Source organism: Palaemon carinicauda, chromosome 27 (genome assembly GCF_036898095.1).
Source record: "Palaemon carinicauda isolate YSFRI2023 chromosome 27, ASM3689809v2, whole genome shotgun sequence".
NCBI lineage: Eukaryota > Metazoa > Arthropoda > Malacostraca > Decapoda > Palaemonidae > Palaemon > Palaemon carinicauda.
Window position 1 is genome coordinate 71,687,064 of NC_090751.1, and position 6,000 is coordinate 71,693,063.

Below are 6,000 nucleotides of genomic sequence, written 5' to 3' on the forward strand. Positions count from 1 at the left end.
ACAAGTTATCGGATTAGACGTGTAATGTTTTTTATGCTTTCATCATAACAGTTTTACAGTCTTGTTAAAGTACTATTTAGTTATTAGATGTAATGTCTAGCATTTTTTCCAGATACCCATAGAAGCTTTAAGAAGAAGATTTAAGCTAACCATGGTGTTTACTAAAACATTTTAACTCATGATGTGGATGAATAATCATAATTCGTTTATTTTCTTTTGAATTAGATGTCTGGATAAGGAAAGTGCCGTCCTTTCACATTTACCACGGAATTCTGCCCATTAAAAAAAATCTAAAACTCCTCAGCTCTTGTCCCATACTGTGAATATATATTAAGCCAGATCTAGTTTCATGTATGGGAGAATTTCTGCTTTAGAATAATGAATATGAAAGTTCATGAGCACCAAAAGTAAGGGGGATGCCTGTTCCTTAGCCAATAGTTTTTTTGAAAAAGTTACCACTGCAAGAAAAAATGTTTTTGGCTACACGAGAGCTGACTAGCTTTATGGTTTTACGAAACTGAACAGGAAAAAGGGGACATGATAAAGCTTTAAATTTCTTCTTAGGAGTGTGCAGGCGAGAGACTCTCGTGAATGCAACTAACTTCATTTCAACAGACAGTGAGCTTTTATAACAACAGTTTCAGTGAAAGAGGGTCACAAAAACTCAAACAAATCGATACAAGAAGATACAGGCATAAACAGGTTATTAGTGTGAGGGGAAAGTGATAACGAAAATATATACAGTATATATATAAAAACAGAAATACCGTTACATTGTACGAGGGTGTATGCTACACGTGCGGTACATGGGTCCCCCACTAAAAAAGACAGTCATGTGAAATAGGGTGCCCTGCTTTTGAAAGGCGTACTGTAGGCGGGTCATCTTGCAGGAGATATGAAGGTTTTATGCAATCAATGGAGACTCAGTCTTCTTTGCCACACATGCTGAGGAGGAATGCTTTCGGAGTACGACGGATCATGAGGAAAGGACCCTTGTAACGGGGCATTAATGGTGGCTTGCTAGTGTAGTTGCATTAGAAAACATACGTTGCCGAATGCAGATCTGTCGGTATGTGTTGCTTAGCTGGGGGCTTGAAAGTATGATGGCATGGCGTAAATATTCCTGCAAAGTGACGTAGGAGCTAGAGATTGTCGGAGGAGGTTGGCGATGGAAAAAATTTGGCAGGGAAGACTAATGGGTCGCCATACACCATTCAGCTGCCAAGACATCCAGAGCATCTTTAGGAGAGGTTCTTGGTCCCAGGAAGACACAAGGTGGCTGGGTAAATCAGTTTGAGTTCTTGCAGCAGGATATCAAAGCTGCTTTGAGGGTACAGTGAAAACGTTCAACCATACCGTTGGTTGTATGAGGTTGTCTGATGAAGGGTGATACCCAGAAGATTCGCTAATGATTTCCACAATTGAGAGGTGAAAGTGGCACCCCAGTCGGAAGTAATATGCTCAGGGATACCAAATCTTGCTATACATCGTGAGAGTAAGGCAGAAGTACACGAGGCAGACGTTGCAGTTTCCATGAGAATGGCTTCAGGCCAACGAGTGGAGCGGTCAATGACGGTAAATAGGTAATGATGTCCTTGTGATGTGGGTAGGGGACCTACATCATTGGTGTAAATGTAAGAAAATTGCTGCTGAGGTTGAGGAAAGGTGGACACTCTTGAATCCATGTGTCGATGTACTTTTGAGGTTTGGCATGAAATAGAGGTGTGTACTCAATCCTTAGCATCCTTAGTAATGCCATGCCAAATGAACTTTGACTTCAACAGCTGTGCAGTAGAACTGCGCGAGGGATGTGAAAGGCTGTGAATGAAATCAAACACTAGTTGGCACATGGGATAAGGTATCCGCGGTCTAGGTCCACTAATATTGACGCCACGTTGGAATTGTTGAGAGGAATGTCCTACATGCTTGATACTCTGGATCTTTTGTTGGGCTTCTGCCAAGGCATTGTAATCCAATCCTAAGTGACTGGTGGCTAATGTGTTTCCTGACAAGGTATCGGCAACATGATACATGCTGAAGGGTAGAATTGTATTCAGCCATGGCAGAGAGATGTCGGTGTTGACGGGTGGACCAGAGCTGGACTGTCGAGTGAAGGCATGCACCGGAGGCATGTGGTGCGTGCGAATGACGAAGGGCGCACCTTCCAAGTAGTGGCAAAAGTGACAAACAGCAAAGTGCACTGCCAGCATTTCACGGTCGAAGATAGAGTGGCTGTATTACACCTTGGACAGTTTTCTTCTAAAAAAGGTCATTGGGGTGGGTGAGCCGTTGTCCACCTGCTTGAGGACTGCCCCAAAAGCAACGTCGCTGGCATTGGAGGTAGAGAAGGTGAGGTGCACGTGGCACAGAAAAAATGAGAGCAACAATGGTTGATAGGGCATTTTTTTGCATTGCAGAAGGAGGTTTCTTGAAAGGGTTTCCACTTCAGGTCTTTTGGCTTGCCCTTGAGGAAGGCGTGTAGTAGCATAACTGCAGGCAATGGATGTCAGTAAGTGGCTGGAGAGGTCGAGGGTTTGTGTGTAACGAGGGGTGGTATATGTGGGTGGTGGGCGTTTTTGTCATAGAGAGGGCGTCTGTCTCCTACTGCATTCATGTCAGCTTTGGTTGATGTTTAATAGTTGTCCACTTCTTCAGAAGTGGAGGCATTGATGGAGATGGTGAAGTGGCTGTCCATCGACTTTGGTTATCAGATTCTTCATGGGCAAACTATCGACATTGGGAATGGCAGCATGTACAGTTTAGGTAGCAATGTACCCAAAGGGCCAAAGTAGACTCACTTGATGAGGAGAGCCGTCAGCAGCAGGTTGCAGGCGAATAATACTTGCCATTTCCCTAAAATTAACGAGGTTTTTAGTTCCTAAACTGTTGTTGAGAGAGCTGAAAAAGATTTGCTAAGTGGGCAGCTGGTGATGTCAAGTACTGGTCTAGGAGGTATGATTTGAGGTCTTTGTACTTTATGGGGGTATCCCCTTGTTTGCACAGCCAATTGAAGACTTCTAGGAAAGTTTCCTTGGGGAGTGCAGCGAGAACATAATCTGCTTTGGTGTTTGACTGAATTGCCCACTTTATGCGAAAATGGACTTCAGCACGCTGAAACCAGGAAAACGCTTCTAAGCTGGCTAAAGACGGTAGTTTCAGGTGCATGGCATTGATAGCAGAGTCAGTGTCTGAGGGGGAAGGTGAGAGGGAGCTGAGAGACTCTCGTGATTGCAACTAAATTTACATCAACAGAAAGTGAGCATTTATAACATCAGTTTCAGTGAAAGAAAAAATTAAAACAGATTGATGCAAGGAGATACAGTGATAACAGGTTATCAGTACAATGGAAGAGCGATAACGGCAATTTAAAGAAAAGAAACAAAAATATCGTTACAGTGTACAAGCCTGTGTGCTACATGTGTGGTACAGGAGAAGCAGCAGATCGTAAATCAGTGTGACCTTAACAAAGAATGATTTCATTTCACGTCTAAAAAGAAGTTTAATGTTGTTCATTAAGATATTAAAGTCAAAATATCTTTTTATGAGAACTGCATGTTTTATGTGAGAGGATGGTGAATGTCCTTTGAAATTTGATGGGGATTATACAGGTATCTTTATTCATTTGTTGAAAATCAAAGAACGTATCTTTGAGAGGCCATAGTAATAGAGGATAGCAGGGTTGATTATTTCAAAGAATTCCCAAAAAATCTTTTCTTTCACCTCTTATTGATTTTTCTAACTTGTAGAACTGCGATGATCTCATTTAGGCGTCTTTTATCAATTTCATAATCTTTTATAATGAGGGAATCTAATTGATGATGATATCTATATTCAAATGTACCATTTCCTCATCTTTATCAGATTTGGTAGTGAAGACATCAACTGGCAATTACTATTGCTATACGATTTTCATATACTCCCTCCCCATGAATGTCTAAAATGTTTTTGTTCCATAGGTGTCAGGAAATTCTCGGCGGTCTTCCAAATTCCCTTTCGAAACAGTGCTACTTAACTTTCTTGATCAATTGACTAGAAAAATAAATGTCTTGCCACCTTCATCCACAGGCTTCGTTCATATTTCCAAGGTCAGTGGATCCTTTCATTGACTTCTTAATTGGGAACTAGGTTCTGCTGGTGTCAAAAAAAGTTAGCAGGACCATCATTCTTACTCATAAAGACTCAACGGTAAAGTAGAGGATTATATCCCGAGGCACATTATTATTATTATTATTATTATTATTATTATTATTATTATTATTATTATTATTATTAGCTAAGCTACAGCGCTAGTTGGAAAAGCAAGAAGCTTTAAGCCCACAAGATTCCACAGGGTAAAAAAATCAAATGAAGAAAGGAAAAACTAACTACAAGAGAAACAATGAACAACCAAAATAAAACATTCTAAGAACAGCATCAACATTAAAATAGATTTTCATATATAAACCATAAAAAATAAAAACAAAACAAAAGGGAGAGAAATAAGATAGAATAGTGCGCCTGGGTGCACCGTCAAGCAAGAGAACTGAAGACAATGGAATACTGGTACAGAGTATATGGCAATATTCAAGATTAGAGAACAATGGTTTGAATTTGGATGTCCCTCTCTTATAAGAGCTGCCTACCATAGCTAAAGAATCTCTTCTACCCTTACCAAGAGGAAAGTAGCCATTGAACAATTATAGTGCAATAGATAACCCCTTGAATGAAGAAGAATTGTTTGGTAATCTCAGTGTTGTCAGGCGTATAAGGACAAAAGAGATTGTGGAAAGAATCAGCCCGACTATTCAGTGTGTACAGCCAAAATAAAAATAAGCAGTAACCAGAGAGAGGGATCCAATGTAGTACTGTCTGGCCAGTCTAGGAACCCAATATTTATTACTCTCTAGCAGTAGTACCTCAATGGGTGGCTGATGCCTTGGCCAACCTACCACAGCTAAGTAAGGTCTGGAAGTGTTTGTCCTTGGATGAAATTAAAGCTAATCACAGCACTAGCTTACTCAGCAGAGGCAAGTATTACCAATCTTTAATAGTGACACATGTGGATGGCATGCAAAGCACATCCATGTACCACTCACCAGAACAAAGGAGCAATGAGATAATGTTTAATTGCAAGTGAAGGGAGTCACGGAGGAACAAAGACCATTTGAGGGATGTGATATAAATTGACCTGGCAGGTGGTACACGGAGTACAAGGGTAAGTGATGATGTCATGGGTTGGTAATACTTGCCTCCACTAAGTGATCTCGCAATGTGATTGGCTCTAATTTCGTCCTGAGACAAACATTTCCAAATTTCACTAAAATGCAACCTCTCCCCGGTACTATCTCCTTTGAAAAATAAATAAAGTAGCCTGTTAACAAACGTTCCTTTGGAGGAAACAGTCGAGAGTGATCTTGCATGTCTTTCAAGAAACTATTGAAGTTGGCTGTCCTGAACATGGCCCTTGTTTTCAATGGGGAATTAAATAAAAAGGTTGATGGGATAGCTATGGGTTACCAACGTTTGCCAATATTTCCATGTGATCCCTGGAGGAGACCATACTGGAAAATTGTCTCTTATTATGAACACCATGCTAAAGAGAGGAATACTGTAGGTGGGTCATATGACATGAGATTTGCAGGTTTTAGACGATCAATGCAGAAAGCCTTCGATATATGATGGATCACGAGGAAAGGGACTGTGTAGGGGTTAGTTAGCGGTGGCTTGCTAGTGTTGTTGTACAGGAAAACATGCGTTGCTGAATATAGATTTGTCGGTATGTGTTGCTTAGCTGGGGGCTTATAAGTCTGGCGGGATGAAGTAAATTTTCCTACAATGTGATGTAGGTGCTGGAGATTGTCGGAGAAGGTTGTAGATGGAATAAAATCAGCAGGCAGTACCAATGGGTCGCCATACACCCTTTCAGCTTCCGAGACATACAGGGTATTATTAGGAGTGGTCCTTGTAGATTATAATAATATTGTCTTACATATATGCACTCTTTACTTTTCATAAGTTTAG